General features: G+C 40.0%; 1 protein-coding gene across 10 annotated transcripts in view; it reads left to right on the top strand.

The window, feature by feature from the left end:
• Positions 1-18,403, top strand: part of TENM2 (teneurin transmembrane protein 2) — a 2,247,577-nt gene that overhangs the window by 1,191,129 nt on the left and 1,038,045 nt on the right. For all 10 annotated transcript variants that reach the window (XM_059733461.1, XM_059733468.1, XM_059733466.1 and 7 more), the window contains one exon: positions 2,327-2,437. The gene's annotated coding sequence lies outside the window, so the exon portion shown is untranslated. The remainder of the gene's footprint in view (positions 1-2,326; positions 2,438-18,403) is intronic.

The raw sequence follows: 18,403 nt of genomic DNA, 5'->3' as shown, positions 1-18,403 counted from the left end.
GGTGCCCACAGTCCTTATTTATATCAGTTCCAAAATGGACTCATTCTAAGACTACTGACTCTTGAAGCCCTCTAATATTCCATACAGTATTAATGGGTGCATCTACACATGCAATTAATGCAAAGCAATAAACTCTGGAGTTTATCGCTGCCAGGCATGCCATCTGCATGTGTACGTGGAACCGCAGCACTTTGATCTGGGTCAGAGCAGCCCCAACTTGCAGGGATCATGAGGGGTTATCCTGCCAGTGTGGGGCTGCTCCCCCTGGCTCAACATGCTGTGGAGGGCCTGGTTGAGGCATGAGCATACTTCACTGTGGGACTAGCCAGCAAATGGCCCCTGTACTGAAGCACCCTCATACCCCAGCCAGCTGGGGCAGCATTTACAAGTCCTGTCCTGCTGTGGACTAAATTAATTTACTCCAGCCGAATAGGGGTGCATGTTTAGATGCATGATGTTTACTGTGCAGTTAGTCTATTGCACAGTAAATGTCTTGTGTAAAGGGCTGTGTGAAATCACGGCAGCCATTTCGCTTCAGAGGTGTTTCAGGCTTTTTCAGCACCTGAAACACCAAATCCAAATCAAAACAAAAGGCTCAGAAACATCTCCGAAATGAAACGAGGCATCCAAAACGTTTCAGAAAATTTTGGAGTTTCGGAGCTGGGCTTGCAGGGAAGCAGCTGTACGCTGCTGCCTTGCCACGCGACTCGGCTCTGCAGAAAGCAAAGATCCATGCTGGGGGTCTCCTAACCACCGCTGCCTACCCTGCGCTGTCCTGGTGACACAGGGCTGCACAGGACAGGCAGTGATGGTGGGGAGACCCCAGCATGGATCTCTGCTCTCTGTGGAGCCAGTTCGTGCAGCAGGGCAGTGTGGGTCCCTGCCATGCAACCTGGCTTTGCAGGGAGAAGAGATCCACACTAGGGTCTCCTTGCCGCCGTTGCCCTCCCCACGCAACCCCACGTCACTAGAGCAGCGCGGGGCAGGCAGTTGCAGCAAAGAAACCGCCAGTGCAGATCTCTGCTCCCTGTGGAGCCAAGTTGCACAGCAGGGACCAGCAAGCTTACTTGCCACTTTGCGCTGCTTCTCTGCCCCGTGACCTGGCATGATGGGGGGGGGGGGCGGTATCCTCAGCTGCACAGAGGGCAGCGACCCTCTCCTTCCCCCGGATAAGCCACCCACGGCCCTGTGCTGCTCCCTGCTGGGACCTTGCAGCTCCACCTGGCTCAGTAGGGCTATGTGAAGCTTGCAGCCTGTTTGAAACCGATTCGCCCCAAACAAAACAAGACCATGATCTGAAACACTGAAACGAATCACTGTCCTCTGAAACAGCTGAATCCGAAACTGAAATGAAACACAGCCATTTTGCACAGCCCTCGTGCCCATTATGTGGCAAAGTGAACTCCGTAAGGCTTATTTAATCATTTTAATACTTTATGTAGAACAATAGACATGCAATACCAATTTGTCTGTTCATTTTCAGGGATATATATCTAGTTGTTAAGTATTACTAGTATATCAGACTTGTGTTTCATTAAAAGTATTAGATAAAACTGACAGCATTAAATATATGGAATATTAATGGAACTTTACACTTAGTCTGCATTGTAACCATTGAAAACATTCATGTATTTTTTACATTATACTATTGTATGTTCTTCCCTTAAACTCTGGTTGAACTCTGAGGAACAATGTGAATACTTGGCCTCAGTGAAGTTGGATAGAATTTGGGTATCCTTTCTTTTTCCCCCACCCTGCTCCTACTGATTATACTTTTGGTGAACCCAATTGTTTCCTTTTGGTGGTTTAAACTTGCTAGGAGGACTAATTACTGTCTTTCTCTTTTTTCAGTGTGTAACTGTTCTCCCACTACAGTTTGGCTTTTTCATTTATTCTCAATTCATCATCTTTCTGAGCTCCTAAAAGACCACTCCACTGGTCAGATAAGTAGAAAGAAAATGGTGTGGCTGCGCACAAACAGATCTTTTTCACAAGTATGTTTTAAAAGTAAAGAAAAATCCATTTGAAGAAAATACAGGAGCCAGGAAGTAATGGATTATGTAGCAGAATGAAAAGGAAAAAATCTTGGAAGATAGTGGTTGTTGTCCTTGCCTAGCAATTTAAAGTAGCAAAAACTCTTTGACCTAGACTATCTAATATTACTACAGTGACCTAGTCTATCAGGATAAGAAAGCTCTTTCTTTGCTTGAGGAGTTCATTGTAAGAACTGTATTTATTAAAGACTTTTATAGATATTTATTGTTTAGTATTTTTTTTTGTTTCCTCTGATATTTATACATTCTTTTTTTTCCCTTCTTCTTGACAGTTATTTCTCGCTTTCTGTTGTCCACCTGATAAAGAGCTCTCTGTCACTTTGTGAAGAGTGACGGATATCTGTAAAGCTTGCAGAACAGTGTGTTGGAGAACCACCATTTTGGTGAGTGGAATCATAGCTTTGATTTTGTGTGCTGTTCTGCTTCAAGTTGCATTTGTATTGCTGACCAAAGTGCTTCCATAGAGACTTTAAACATACTTTTCCAGATCTCTGCAGGAAAGTACTTCTTTGTGGAGAAAAGCAATTTGTCCTAGCATTTTCTCTTACAAAAATCTACTCCAGTCTTTTCCAACCCAATTGAATCACTTCAGAATGCTTTACTAAGAGAAGCTTGCTTTCTCTTTACCTGCCTGGATTGAATTTTGTTGAATTGCCCATCCTAAAAGAAAGACCTTACATCAAATGGGGGGTTTCAAGAATTTGTTGCTCTTGTTGTTAAAAGCAATTGTTCCTTCTTCAAGACGGATCATTTTTCAGAATCCTAAAGGAGCATAAACTACTTAAGCAGCGAGAGCATTTGGTTGACTGTAGATTCCTGATGTTATAAATCTCCATATAATATCTTTTCTTTGCATGAGGCATATTATAAATAAGGGAAAATCCTGTGAATTGTCTGTTATTTCACGGTCCTCTAAGGTTAGCCAGAATGCTCACAAGACACCCTATAATTTAATTATGTTGTACATTCCCTCTGGGCATTCATATAATTATACACGGGAGTACACTACCCTACTCTATCTAGTAGCAAAAAAGCAGACTATCTGTAGGAACAGCTAGAGTAAAAGGAAATATAACCTTTTGAGTTGATGATTCCTTGGAAAAGGTAAAGGAAAATTACAATTAAGTTTAACACTCTTGAGTTCTCTGAGGTTCTTAGTTTCGCTGAGTACCATTTGAGAGCCATATCTGACAATCCTCATTCAAATAAAATTGCATTTACTTCAATGCCAGTTCTATTTGGATTTGTTCTACTTAAAAATAAACTGTTTAATTGGACATGGTTTATTATTGTCTAAATTTTATAAAAATATTTTGAAACCAAGTATACAATAATTTTAAGGTTTGATTTTTCAGAGATGCCAAACACCAAGTTTCAGTGAAGTCTCAGAAGAAGCAACAAGGGCTTACTAAAAATCAAGCCTTTCCTCTGCTTCCTTCTCTCTGTTACATTGGGTCCTCTCTTAAAGCAGAGCAACTATTTGACACCACTAATTAGGTAGTACCAGTTTCTTACTTTCTGACTATATGCTCTAATATGCTGCAGGAAAATCTTTGCCAGGTGTTTCTTATGCATCTTATTCTAACTGCTGGAAGCTCCAAATTGAAACATTTATTTGTGCACCCATAAAAAAAAAAAAATTACGATGCAAGTGTGTGTGTGTGTGTGTATATATATAAAACTGATGTCTGTCTCTGTCAGTTTTATATGCACACAAATATAAATGTTTCAATTTGGAGCTTTCAGCAGTCAGAAGATGATGCATCATAATTACTTGGCAAAGATCTTAATGTTATAAATTGATACATATAATATAGGAAAATCATGTGAAAGGTAAAGTAAATTTCAAATATATAACAAGGCACTGTTTAAAGAGAAGGAAATCTGGTGTTTTTTTAAATCAAAGTGTTGTTTTATTTATAAACAAAAGTTTTGACTTCATATCTAAACATGAAATGATTGGTTATTTAAAAACCAAGAAAAGCGTCTCCTAAGTTACTGTTAAATACACTTGCATACAGAATTATAGAATCATAGGATTGGAATGAACCTCAAGGTTTGTCTGGAATAAACTCCTGTCTGAATGGAGGAACACTGTTCCTAAATCATCTCTATCAGATGTTTATCAAGTCTCCTCATAAAAACCTCCAATGAAAGAGATTCTACAGTTTAACTGGGCAGTCCATTGCACTACCTTACTGTTCGAACAGTAAGAAAGTTTTTTGTTTTTTTTTTCCTGAGATCTAATCTAAATCTACTTCATTGCAATTTAAAAACATTGCTTCATGTCTTGCCCTCTGGCAGAAGATAATGGTTCGTGTTTATGGCAGCTTTTCATATACTTTAAAACCGTTACCATGTTCCTCTTTAATCTTCTTTTCTCCAAGCTATACATAACTAGTTCCCTTAACCTGTCCCTATATGGCTTTCCTTTCAATCCTTTTATCATTTTTGTCATCTGCCTTTGGGCCCTGCCCAGCTGTCCCGAACCTTAAAATGTGGAAACCAGAACTCCACGGTATGGTCTGATTAGTTCAAATAGAGCAGTACTGTCATCTCCTGTGTTTTACATCTAATACTAATGTGATGCAGCTCAAAATGACATTTGCTTTTTTTGCAGCTCTTACACTGCTGATCCCAAGGATTCAGCAAACCCCCTAAATCCTTCTCAGCAGTGCTGCTGCCCAGCTGGTTATTTCCCATTCTGTATTTCTGCTTTTGATTATTCTTCTCCCATTCTGTGTGTAGCACACCTGTGTTTTTAGTGGACTACAATCTGTTATCTCTTACCTGCTTTTCAATCTGTCAAGATGCTTCTGAATTCTTTTCCTGACCTTCAATACTTCCCAGTCTTTTCATTTGCAAATTTGATTTGGAGGCTTTCTGTTCTGGTATCCAAATCATGATACCATGATATTAAACAGCACTGAACCAAAGACAAATCCCTGTGGAACAACACCCCCAGCCCCAGTACCTCTTTCATTCTGATTTTTCATTCTGATTCATCAGATTTCATTCTGACACTGTTCCATTCACAGTTATGAGCACAACTTCAGGCTGTCACTGACCCCACTGCTGCTGGGAAGGCAGAGAGTTCCTTATGGTGGCATGGCTGGCACTCCTGGCAGCAATGGTAGTACCCAGCTTCTTCACCCTGATCCACTCTCCAGCACCAGGCCTCACCCACTGGGCCACGGACACAGCTTGTACCCAGTGCCAGTCCAGCCAGGCTGCAGCCCCATGCCCTGTTGTCAGCGCAGAAATTTTGAGGGGCATGTATGTCTCCATGCCCACTCAATGCATCGTCAGTATGTGTGGGGTAGAGGTTGTGTGTGGGGCTTTCTGGAGCTTGGCCCACAGCCATGATAGCACAGGCACGGTCCCCAAGCCCTGGCCTTCCAACTCCCCTCCTCTCCCACCCCATAGACTTACCTGCATGCAGGTGCTGGGGCTGCTCCCACCATCCTGCCTGGCTGCATTGCCAGCTGTGTGTGTGTGTGTGTGTGTGTGTGTACACATGTGTATGTGGTACCCCCTGCCCTGCACCTTCGCAGTCCATTCCCTGATCACCCTTCCCCCCCTCTCCTCCCAGTCCCAAGCAGCTGGTTGCAAGCTGGAAGTCTGTCAGCCTGCAAGGGAAACCCATGGCTTCCTACTTCAAAGGGGAAATCTGGGGGTTTTCTCCATTAAAGGGAAACTGGATGGTTTTCTGCAGGAAACGGAAAGCCTAGCTCCCTGGTCATTACTCTTCACTTAGTTATTGAGCCATTTATGTGTCCACCTTAGAACAATTTTGTCTAGCTCATATTTCTCCAGTGCACTAATTCAAATGTTATTTGAGACTCTATCAAAAGCTTTACTAAAGTCCAAGTATACTGTGTCTACTACATTTCCTTTGGACATGCAGTTAGTTACTTTGACAAAGAAGGAGATCAAATTTGGCATGATTTGTTTAACAAATCCATTTGGGCTGTTAGTGATAAGCGTTTGGTCCTCTAGATATTTCAAAATTTATTTCTTTATAATTTGTTCTAATAACTTCATGGGTTTTAAAGTTAGACTGACCAATATATAATTTCCTGGCTTTCCCTCCTCTTCCCCCCCCCCCCCTTTTTTTTTTTTAAAGATGGGCACTATGTTAACTCTTTCTTAGTCCTCTGGAACCTTGCCTGTCTCCCACAACTTGGTAAATATTATTGTCAGTGGCTTTGAGTTCCTTTTTGCCAGATCCTTCAGCACCCTGGAATTAACTTCAACAGGCCCTGCTGTCTTAAATTTATTCAAGTTAATCAAATAATTCCTATTGCTCTCTTAAATTACCATGACCTTCAGCCTTTCCCCTTCTTTGTCTGTATTGTTTTGTTAGCTATCTGGTTACAGCTTTAAAACAAGTTTATCTTCTACTAATAGTTCACCCTGGCTATTTAGTACTTAAGAAACTGCCAGCCCTCCTGGACCCCTTCATACATTGGTTTGCCATAGGATCTTACCTACTATTTTTCTAGGGCAATTAAAATATGCCCTACTCTTTTTGTTCTGTTAACTTCTAGCTTTTGAGAATTGAATTCATTTGTGTCACAATTACTTTTCCCCAAATTTCTAATCACCTGCATACTCTCAACTAATTCCTTCTTATTGGTCAAAACAAGATCCATTAGTTGCTAGACATGCAGGCAAGAGACAGTAGGCTCTGTTGTGCAGTCTACACAGTCACACTTCCTACCATGCCATATGTGCATGCCAGGATGCATGATTATGGGACTGAGCATTAGATCCCATCCTGCCTTATTCCTGGTGCAGGGTGAGCCCAGGATCACAATCCCAGGCTACCCCTGCACTGGTAGGTAGAGGGTTCCTATGGCTCCCCCTCAACTGGGAGCTCCTTTAGCTTTTACACAATTAACTGAATGTGCAGCCAGGTGCACCCCTGTAGCTGGGAACCCCATTAGCTGGAGGGTTGCCCTTCTGGCTGGGAGCCTGGATCAGCTAATGGGGTTCCCAGGCACAGGTGTGCACTTGGTCACATGTTCAGTTAATGATGTGTTTGCAACCAGCTACAATGTTATTGCACATTTTGTGGAATAACTTTGTGGCTTATTCCTTGTTTTATGATGCTGTTAATTATTTCAACATGTAGCCAGGTTACAACTTAAGAAGTGATTAACTGGTTAATTACAACTTAAGTGTAATGTGTGTCAGGGGTCTTATTCTCCATTGAAGAATCATGTTAGGAACTTGCTGGGTATTTTGTTTTGCTGTATCATTCTGACCTTAGGTACCAGGGGGAGATAAAATCTCCTCTTAATATATTATTATAACTAATTGTTAGATATTCTTGTTACTATCTTTACAAGTACTTTATTCATTTTTCTGACTTGGTGGTCTATAATAGATCTCTAATATTATACCACATTTATTCTTCTTCCTTTATCTGTACTCAGCTACATTCTCATTTGCTGCTATCCTTCTCCAGGACCTGAGAACAAGCATATGTATTTTGGATGTATTTAGTACCACCTCCATTTTACCCAAACCTATTCTTCCAAAACAGAGTATACCCTTCTGTTTGTGTATTCATGTATACTTGGAATACATATTTATTCCAAAGACTCTTTTTTATATATTTTGGTGTAGTTAGAAGATACTTACCAGTGTATTCTCTAGCAAGTAAAGCCCTAATACGACACGTATATGAAGAATTCCAGTCTTGTAGGCCTCATCATTGTAAATAGGCTCCAGAAGCTACTTTTGTCAGCAAAAGTTGCAGGACTGAGATTATGATGGATTTCATATGAAAATGTCAAAGCATTTTTTCAGTTAAACCTCAAAATATCCATGTGTGGTATTATAAGCAAGTTATTAACTCCCTTTGTAAAAAGGGGGAACCCAAATCACAGCCTAACTTCCCAAGATCTGGAAGCAACTCGGTGACAAAGCAGAGTGTAAAACTGAATTCTGACTTCCTTCTCTATAATTACTAACTACATCTCTCCATTTAAATACTTCGAAAATAATGGACCAGATTGTAGTTTCTATTCCTATGCAGAGTTCTGACAGCATTGTGAATCTATAAAACATGCCACAATACATCAAAGGAAAAATCCACCTTTGCAGGAGCTGTGCAGCACTGGTGTATGCAGACCTATGCTCCTCAGTTTCTTGCAGCCCTGGGACTAATGGTGCACAATGGTGTAGGGTATGAGTTAGAAATAATCATAGTGTTCAGTTCTGAGGCCACTCCAGACTGCAAACCAACCCCTTTGCAGCAAGGAAGAAGCTGCTGTGAGAGCATTTCCCACAGTTCCTCTGACTTAAATTAGTGTTTGCACGATTTAAATTAGTGTCTGCACTAGACCTTTTTCAGGTGTAGTCTTACTAGTATAATGGAGCTGTAGCACAGCATCATCCTAATAAATTTATTGAGAGCGGGAGAGGATGTGAGCAGAGGGAGACATGGGGGAGGGGGGGATTTCTTTCCATGTTTTGAATCAAAGGCCATTACAGAAATAGATTTTAGAGCACTTCATATCAGAAGCCATTATTTTTTCCATGAAACTTCTTGTTTGTAGATTGTCATTGCGCTCTACTAGCAACATAGGGGTTCAGCTGGTGGCATTATTATCATTTCCACAATGTTAGTGTGTTCCCATGGATTGTCTTGTATGAGAGAGAATCTCTGGTACCTTTTCCTCGACTGTCTTGCTTTTGTGTGATTTTGTCCATCCCCTGTGGCTCACCAAAGAACTATTATTTCTTCCTTTTGATCCATTCTCCTTTATGAAAATAACAAATAGGAAGAACAACCAGTTTAGAAGTAAATCTCTGGATTCATTTCTTACTATTATTATGTCCTTCCACTACTCTCCTGTGTTAGTGAGAGGCCATTGGTGTGACATCCATATTGCTGCATTTTTGTTTGATTTTTTTTTTTTCTTTTCTTTGCAACAAAGGCTCATATCATCGCAGCATGGTGGATCAAAGCTGATGGAAAACAAGTATGTAAACAAAAAACCTAGTACAGTCTTTTTGAACAAAATTTGCTGGACTTCTTCCTAATAGAGATTCAGCCACGTGATCCTCAGCAACAAAAACAGCTTCAATTTCTTCTTCTTTTTCGGAGATGGAATGGGGAGTGGGGAAAATGGTAGCAGATGCTAATATTACAAGAGCACAGCTTTTCCTTGCATGATACATCTGAACAGCCATTCATTTGAAGTATTAATGAAGCTGAAAGTGCCAGGTCTTCAGCATTTTTCTTTCCAGGCTTGGAGTCATGACAAGAAGTCCAGGATGCAACTTCAAACAGTTTGAGGTCCACTAAATGAAAGAAGAGTTCAAAGGTGCCCATTGCTTCTGACCACGAGCCATCTCAAGCTATTTTTGTACTCTTGCTGTTCTCCCCAAGGAGGTCCTCTTGAGTGGTCCATGATGTTTTAAATAACTTTTCTAAAGCCATACATTGATAGGGATGGAAAAAAAAATCTAACCCAACTGCTGGAACAGTTATTTTTCCCCTCTGTAGGCCTAGACGCTTTTGTTCATAAGGACAGTTTAATGCATTGTCCTTAACAATGTTTAAGGTAATAGAAAGTATATAATTCCTCTATACCAAAATGTATCGGATATTTTCATTGGCAAGCTCCCCTGTTTTGCTATTACTAGCAGTGGTGTACTTCAAGTCTACTTTGAGGCTATCTAATTCTTACCCTTTAAATTCCAAGCTAGTTTATGCCATTGATATCTGCCCCTGGTATATGCCTTAATATTTCTGTAGTAAGGTTTCTGAGGGACAACTCCTGTTATAATGTCAAGTCATTCCAGTAATGCTTAAATTTATTTAAACAGTGTATTTATATAGCACATACACAATTGTTCATTTAGAGCTCCCCAGAGTGAATTATTAAATTAACTTAAGTCTGGTTTGTGGAAGTAACTATAGTACTACTTAGTTTGTATTGGTTTATTGTTGATATTTCTGGTAATTATTACTTTCTAAGGCCTCTCTTTATATCTGTGCTTTACATTGACACTCAGTCCCCTAATGGGTGCCTCATTAGTCTTTACTAGTCTTATGAACAAAACTATACTGTGATCATTTAGCTCAAATTGGCAGTTGGCAAAAGAAAGAACCTAATTTCTGTAGTTAGCTCAGCCCATCTTTTCTCAATTTGACAATCCCCATTGGAGGTTGAAATTCTTGCTTCTTTACTCGATGAGGCATCCTTTCTTTTCTGCTTTGGATCTGTAATAATCCCATTCTCACTGAGTAACAACTCATGTCTTTTTTTTAGCTGTCTAGGTATTCTTACTAATCTAATTGTCTTTCTTAAATGGACTCCATATACCTCTCCCCTACTCTTGTTAGGACATTTTTTCCACTGATCTTGCTGTGTACATTTCAGATATCTCAATCTTACTCCTTAACTTGTTCTCTTTCAGCATGGGGAAAATCTTTTGAGATAAAATGCTCTTGGCATTAAGGTTTCTGAAAGTTGCTTGGAAGACTCTTCTTTTACTCCATTGCCCAGCATCTTTTGTAGCGTCTCTTTTTGTTGTTGTTGGTTTTTCTATTAAAGCAGTCCTTCAGAGTGTATTTTGCCATAATTAAATAGTCCATCTGAGTTTTTCTGTAAGCCCGGTTATGTAGACCTCGTCACAGTTGCAATGTTGGCCATATTGTAGTTCATCTTCATCTTTATTTATTTTTGTGCTACGTGATAAGTAAATCAGCCTGTAACCACTCTGTCAATGGAATTACAACAGAAAGATATCAGTTAAGTTTTTTGTAACTGAATATATAAGATGTATGTTTTATTATTTAATGGAGCCAAGTGTTTGCTTATTTAGGGTCTGATTCTTTTTAATGGCTTCAGCTGTGTAGTGTGAATGTAAGACTACTGTAGATGTGAGTAGAGAACATGGTATTGAGTGGAGAACACAGTTTTACCACTACTTTGCAATTTTTTTTTTTTTTTTACAGATTACAAACCAGTAGAGAATTAGGCTAATGGTTATTGATATTATTTGATTTTATTACTGTTGGAGTGACTTTTTGTGGTATGTCAATTATTTCCCCCCAAATATCACCACTAAGCTTCAAAAATGCAAACACTACACACTTTCACTTCTTAAAAATAATTTCTTTTGCTCTTCTTTTGAGGACATGATTTGTTTTCAGTTGCTTTTGAGTACTTATTTTCTTGAATATTTTTATATCTCCTTTTTTCCTCTTAAGAAAGAAAGTATTGAAAAGCAATGAAAGGGCAATAGCATGATGAAGACTGGAATCTTAAAACTGATATAATTTCTACCCATTATCTAGTTCCTTCTTCCCTCTTTGGCCAGTGAGAGTGCCATCCTATGTAACCATCAAAATGAAACAGAATTCATATAAATTTATAAATTGACCAGTTTTGTCTTCTTGTAAACATTTATTCCTTTTTTTCCATGCAGTCCTTCCTTTCTGATAAGTTACAGCTCCACATTGGGTGTACTGTATAAATATAACATTGGCCTTTACAAAATAGCAACTTATTATAATTATCTAGTAACAGTACATCATGGGAGAATAATGTACAATTATGATGGACTATATGATATGAGTAACTGTGACAGAGCTAGAATCAGGACACCTACTTAGAGAGAGTAGACCTTTCAAAAATCATGTTTCCACAAACCATATTTTAAAGAATCAATGGTCTGATTTCTTTAAGTGCTATAATAAAGAGAGATGGGGCCTTAACTTTTGTACTGGTGTTTTGGTGACACTTGGATAATTTGTGTTTTTTTCTGCCAACAAATATTATCAGACCCTCTGAACTTCATGCATTCATAGATTAGCTTGAACACTGCCATGCTGGAAGAGATATGTATTTAGTAAGATAGTATTTGAATTGAAAAACAAACAAAACTGTGTTGTGTCCTGTCCCATTTTGGTAGGTGAGTATGTTTCTTTTTTTGTTTTTTGTTTTAGATTGTGCATTAGAAATCCCAAAAATGTAGGGAAGATGAGAATTCAAACAGAACAGTAGTTCTAGGTTAGAGATGTCAAATTCACTCTGTACCCCAAGCCAGATCCAGACTGTAGTGCTCTTCATAGGTTGGATTTAGACCTGGCAGTGGCAGAGTGAGTGGTGTTGGGGCAGGTGGCACTGAGTTGGCTGAGTCATAGCTCAGATGCCTGCTACTACCCTACATTTGTCTATCCCCAGTGAGGCCCTGTGACCCTGAATTCTGTAGCAGGTACGACCCCACCATTCAGCCCACTCTGGAATTCCCAGCTCTTGTCAGACCTTTACAGATGAGAGGAAATGGATCCATGGGCCTGATCCAACCCACCACCCATATGTGTAATACCTTTATTCTACAGTGATACATAGGAGGGCAAACAAATCTCACAGCATCCCATTTGGCTTTCTCAAAAAATCAATTGTCCTAAGTATTTGAAAACTGATGGGAAAAATTAATAGCCATGAAGATATAAATATTACCAGGAGAAGTCAAATACAGGTGGGATTGACTTTCAACATGGGTAAAATGAGTAGATTATACAAAAGTCTTAGAATTTGGGCTGATTACTTTGGAAGGAACAATGTTAAGGGATGACAAACAGGTGGAGCTTGTATTCAAGAACTTAAATCAAGAATTTCTTTAGAATTTCTAGCAAACTCCTATCCAAAATACCTACACTCAGTGTTGAGAGATGTATGATTAATATCTTTTTCACAATCTGCAGCAGGACACAAGCTGTTTATATAAAATGGCTTATGTACAAAGAAGGTAGGGTAGATTTTCACCTTATAGACTAATTAAATCCAGAGATGCATGAACTTCCATAATTTGTAGATTACTTCATCAGATGCTATACAGGGATTGCAGGAAGCAGCACTTCTAAACAGAAAACTGTGGTTAGAGTACAAAGGGCAGGGAAGGCAGAAAAAATGGAAGGGGCACTACTCGAAAAGGCAAGATGGGTAGGAGAGAGTAAGACAAAGCAGTTAACCCACTTAGGGAAATGAGTTAAAAGCTAATCCAGGTAACGGGATAAGAACCTATAGTTTTGATTTAGACAGTACTTAATGCAGTCCAGTCTGTGGATGATATCTTGTTTCACAATTTCCTTTGCAAGTTGTGTTTTAAAGGCTTGGTGTCTAAGAACTGCTACTCAGAGCTCACAAATGGAATGGCTCAGGCATTTAAACTGTTCTGCCACAGATTTCTGTGTCTTTACAGAAATTATGTCAGATTGGTGTTCATTCATTCTTAAATATAGGCGTCACCTCCTGTGTTCCATGTAGACCTCAGAAGTGATGGCATATATGATGCTGGTAGAGGAGTATGTGAACAAACCTTCGATGTTAAAATCCAAATTATTTGAACCAGTGATGATGCACAGCTGTCGTCTGGGTCTGGAACAAAGTCTGGTGCCTTGTTATGAATACAAGTGAGGTAGTCAGTTGCTGGAGGGGTGTTGGGGGACTGTCTGTAAGAGAAAACAGGCTTGTCCTCCATGGCCACCTTCAGATGGTTGTAATTTTCTAGGTGGGGTTGGAGGTTATTAATGATGTGTCAAAGGTATTCATGCTGGGGGCTGTAGGTGACAATCAAAAGGGTTCTGTTGTCATTGTCCTGGGTTGATATTGTAGCAGGCTGAAGCTGGGTCTGAGTCTGTCTCAATTGATTTGAGTGGCTACCATTTTAAGATTGTATTCTAAGTGTAGGAATCCTTGCTTCAGATCCTTAAGGTGTATCAGAGCAGATATGCTTGTAATGTAGAGCTTGGCTACAGACAGTGAGTCAAGTGGTACACTTAGGATGAGAGCTGCCAGTGTCGAGGTAGCTGTAGCAGTTGGTTGGCTTCTGATACAGTGTGGTGGTGATGGCCATTGCAAATTTTCATATAAGTGTTCAAGAAATGATGTTGCTCTGTGGAGCATTGCAGAGTCAGTCTGATGGAGGGGTAGAAGTTGTTTAAAGTCTTGATGGAATTTTTCTAGGGATTCCTCCCTGTGTATGCATACTATGCAAATGTCATCAATGTACCTTCGGTATACCAGGAGGATGAGAGCTGTGATGGAAGCTGACTTGATGGTCCTTTTTCCATCCCCCACCACCACCCCACCCTTCCCTACACTTTAGCCAGGTACAGACATTACACTTCTACTGTTATAAGTGATCAGAAATTGGTGTCTACCTGGAAAAGAACAAGTTTGGTGCACAAAACCAGTCTACACCCATAACAGAGCAGAAGTTTCACGCACACATACACACATTGGTTAAAAAATGATGAAACTCGGTCTAAGGTTTGTCATTTCCACCCCCCCCCCCAAAGTGTGAATGTGTGTGTTCTGTTCGCTACTAATCTAAACTATGCCACTTACAGAAAACTGCATAACCTAGATCAATTCCACTTTGGGTTTTTTGAATGTCTGAAAAGATATATCAGATTCACACAAAGAACCTTGTCTGCCTATTTCCTTAGACCAAAATGGCTACAACCTACACCTCTGAACCTAGCCTCTGTATTCTAATCACTGCTTTCTATTTAGAAGGTTTGCTTCCTGTAGTCCCATCATCATATCATCTGGTGAAGCAAGCCACTGTTTATGAAAATGTATGTATGCATCTCTGATTTAACTAGTCAATGAGGGGCATGTCTACACATGCATTTATGTGCGACTAAATTTAATGTGTATTAAGCAATTTTGACAGGTGTCTACATGTGCAGGGATTTGGGACTAAAGTTAATCCCAAATCCCTGCAGCCCTGCCATGTGCCCCTGTGGCCACTGGAGAGAGCTCCAGCCTGCGGCCACATGGCTGCCACCACTTGGAAGCCATGTTGAAGACAGAGCCAGCTGCCAGCTCCCACCTTGCCCACCCTGCTTCCCTGCGTCTGGGCTGTCCCTGCCCCTGCCAGCAACACCCAGTGCCCTGCTGCTCCAGCACTGCCCCTACCAGTGCCCCATGCTCCTGATGGCCATGGTGCTGGGCCTGCTGGCCATAGCAGGCTCAGGATAGCCACACACCCACTAGCAGGGGCCAGGGCATTTGCTGTGGGAGCCGCTGCCTGGCCCCTCTCCCCCATCCTGCATTCCCTGCTGCAGCCTGCCTGCCCTGCCACCCACACATCCACTATCCCCTGCCCACCCCCAACATCACTCTCAGGACAGACATGTGGGTAAAACAAAAACATGTTATTACCCTCACAACACCTACACTCATGACAAACAGAAACCCTTCCCCCCTAAAACAACAGAGCCCCTCCTTTGCCCTCCCCACCCACCAAGAATAAAAAAAAACCCACAAATTGGAAACTATATACAAGGGGAAAACTATTTACAATATTTTGTGTGTTCAAGCCCAGATTGGGGAGGCCTAGAGGCAGGGCCCTGGGGCAGGTGCCCAGCACCCCAACTCCTAGATATTCCCTGGGGCTGGGCTCAGGCCAGCCCCGTAGTGGCAAGGCAGACCCGGTATTAAAGTTAGTTCTGGGTTGCACCTACACGTGTTAATGTGCATTAACTAATCACACCTAAATTTGATACCTGCATTTGCAGGTATCAAATTTAGGTGCGAGTAGCCTAAGTTAATGCACATTGAAAGCATGCATGTGTAGATGCACACCCATTATGCTCATTCACTTAGGCTAATGCGCATTAATGTGTCTCATGTAGATGCACCTAAAGTGTACATCTACCCTGCTATCTGTCTGACTATACTAATATAGCTCTCTCTGATATACTAAGAGATATTCCAGCCTTGCTCTTTAAGTAAACATACACTATCCCATGTATAATAATTGTAAAAAGTTGAAAAGTTGAAGTGGCACAATGGTTGCCTTGGAAAAAAACAAAAGGTAAGAACTACAACTTATGGTACAAGTTTCTGATAGGAACTGATGCAAACTTTATTGAATAAATTTGCCCTGGAAAAAGGAAAAAAATACCTATGTTTTGCTTCTATTAAGAAAATATATTTGTTATTGGTGATTTATGCCAGGTTACATCAGCTGCTTTCAGACATTTAAAAAAACCTAACAAAACCTGAAAAATAAAATGGCACTTTACTTTAAACTCGGTGCACTTCTGCGCCAAGGCACAGTTCATGCCTAGAGGAGGCAGTGCATTAGTTGGACCCGCCTTGTCCAACTTCTGTATAGACCATATGCTTTAGTGGGTCTTTTTTTGGCAGTTTTATTTAAAGCTGATTGAATTGAAGTAACATACTGTTTCTGGTAAAGTGTGGTGTTTTATTTTTTAATATATTTATTTATTTTAATGTGTGCAAGTAGCCGTGATGCACAATCTGAAGCTGAAACTTCTGGCAAATCCAGATTTTCCAGGCCTGATCCTGAAGTCCCAGTCAGACTGTAAGAGGACATTCAGTGATTTCACCAAGAGTTTTACTTGAGTATGAATTATAGGATCTTCCCCTTCAAATTTCAGAGTTTGTGTAAATTCAATTAATTTACAGTATCTTGGAAGAAAGGTAAGGACAAACAGTGTCTGTAAGAACAAACTATAACTCACATGCTTTCTAGTATATAACTATACATTGGGGTGCTCAACTCTCAGCCTTTGGACCAGGTCCATGTTGGGCACACAGGACAGTATGGGACCCAATCTCTGCATGTGGGAGTGGTGCAAGGCCCCCAGAGCCTGATCCCCACATGCAGGACTGGACAGGGGTTATGTGGGGCCCTAGAGCCCAATCCTTACACATAGGGTCTGATTTGGCCTGAGGACCAGCCCTTGCCCTTCTTCTGGCCTGTGTGATGAAAAGGTTGAGCCTCACTGGTATAGATGACTGGTTTAAGTACTCCCAGAACTGGATCCTTATATAAGCTAGTTAATGGATACATGTTGGATTTGAAATATAATTACTGTAATATGTATGCGACTGGAGGGCTTATCCTTTTGAATCACTTCACAAACAGCTTTCTTTTGTATTTGCAAACTGCATATCAACTGTTGATGGATATGCTATATTTGTAGTTTTAATTGATCATTTTCCAAAGTAGTTGCAGGTTTTGCAGAAGGAATAAAAAATAGAGCTAAACTGACATCACAGTGAGGAATCAAAATGTTTAAAACCGAGAGACATTTCAGCGCATCAGGCAAGAAGGACCACTGCCATCACTACTCCATTTGACAGCTATATATATTGGCAGCAGAGGTTGGGACGAATCACTTACAGTAAGCCTGAAAGTAGACTCAGATGTCATCCAGGAGGTGACTGTTATTGACTACAGGAAAGAAAGTATTACTGGTGAGCAAGATGCCTTGCAAGAATAATTCAGTTTTGAGTAATAGGGAGTCATCTTAGGGTGCTAATAATGCAGCAGACAAACATGTCAGTGGGGCATTGGAGAGTGAAGAGGTTATATTTCAGTGTACCTACACTGCAGTTGCAGTAGGGGTATGAAGTAGGATGATTCAGAAAACAAATAATTTTTGCTATGAACCTATTTTCAGTGGAAAACAATTATACCTAGGGTATCTCTTCACTGTATTTTGCACCCTCTGCTGCTTTTGAATAAATGATATAAATAGCACATTTTTATGATGGACATTTTGCTTTACTTTGATAAATAGTATGGTTTTCTAATGTTGGCATACTTTAATGTGTGTTCAAGGTAGGACTTGAGATAATTAATAGGAAAATTAATTAATTATTTCTGAAACTCTGTTTTTATTTTTTAGTATTTTAATATAGCTTTATAGATTATGCCTTTATAAGGACCAACCAAAGTAAAAAACCTGAACCAAGGAGTGTACTAGCTAAGGTTCCAATCCAAAAAAATACTTAGAGGTTGGAAAAATACTTAGAAAAATACTTACAAATTGGTCTAACTTTAAGCATGTAAATAGTCTTATTAAAGTATTTAATTTAAGCATACCCGAAAGTTTTCCAGGACTGGGCCAAAAACAGAAATAGCCATGTGAATAATCACAAACCTGGGACTAAATTATCTGTGTCCAAAACTTTTTGGAATATAAGATAAGGATCAACTGGATTGACTATAAAACAAATTGGCCACATAGTTGAATATCATAGCTCTATTAAATAATTGTTCTTTTTGTCGGGGTGTCCATGTAAAATATAATGTACTATACATGTACAAGAAATTAAAGGAGAGGGCAATAAATTATTGGGCAGAATGTTATGTTTTACCAATTGTCCTCAAGGAATAATTTGCTCTCTGTCTCAGGTTACATTATAATAATAGAATTTTGTTGATATACATATTTCATGCATTCTTGTAATGTTATTACATTTACAGTGCCTTGAACTGGAGAAGAAGCATGACTGCAATTGCCTTGTATACAATTATGCCATAAACTAAAT

The sequence above is a fragment of the Alligator mississippiensis genome, chromosome 9 (genome assembly GCF_030867095.1).
Source record: "Alligator mississippiensis isolate rAllMis1 chromosome 9, rAllMis1, whole genome shotgun sequence".
Classification (NCBI taxonomy): Eukaryota; Metazoa; Chordata; order Crocodylia; family Alligatoridae; genus Alligator; species Alligator mississippiensis.
The sequence above is the reverse complement of the archived record's forward strand: the minus strand, read 5'-3'. Positions and strand labels throughout refer to the sequence as shown.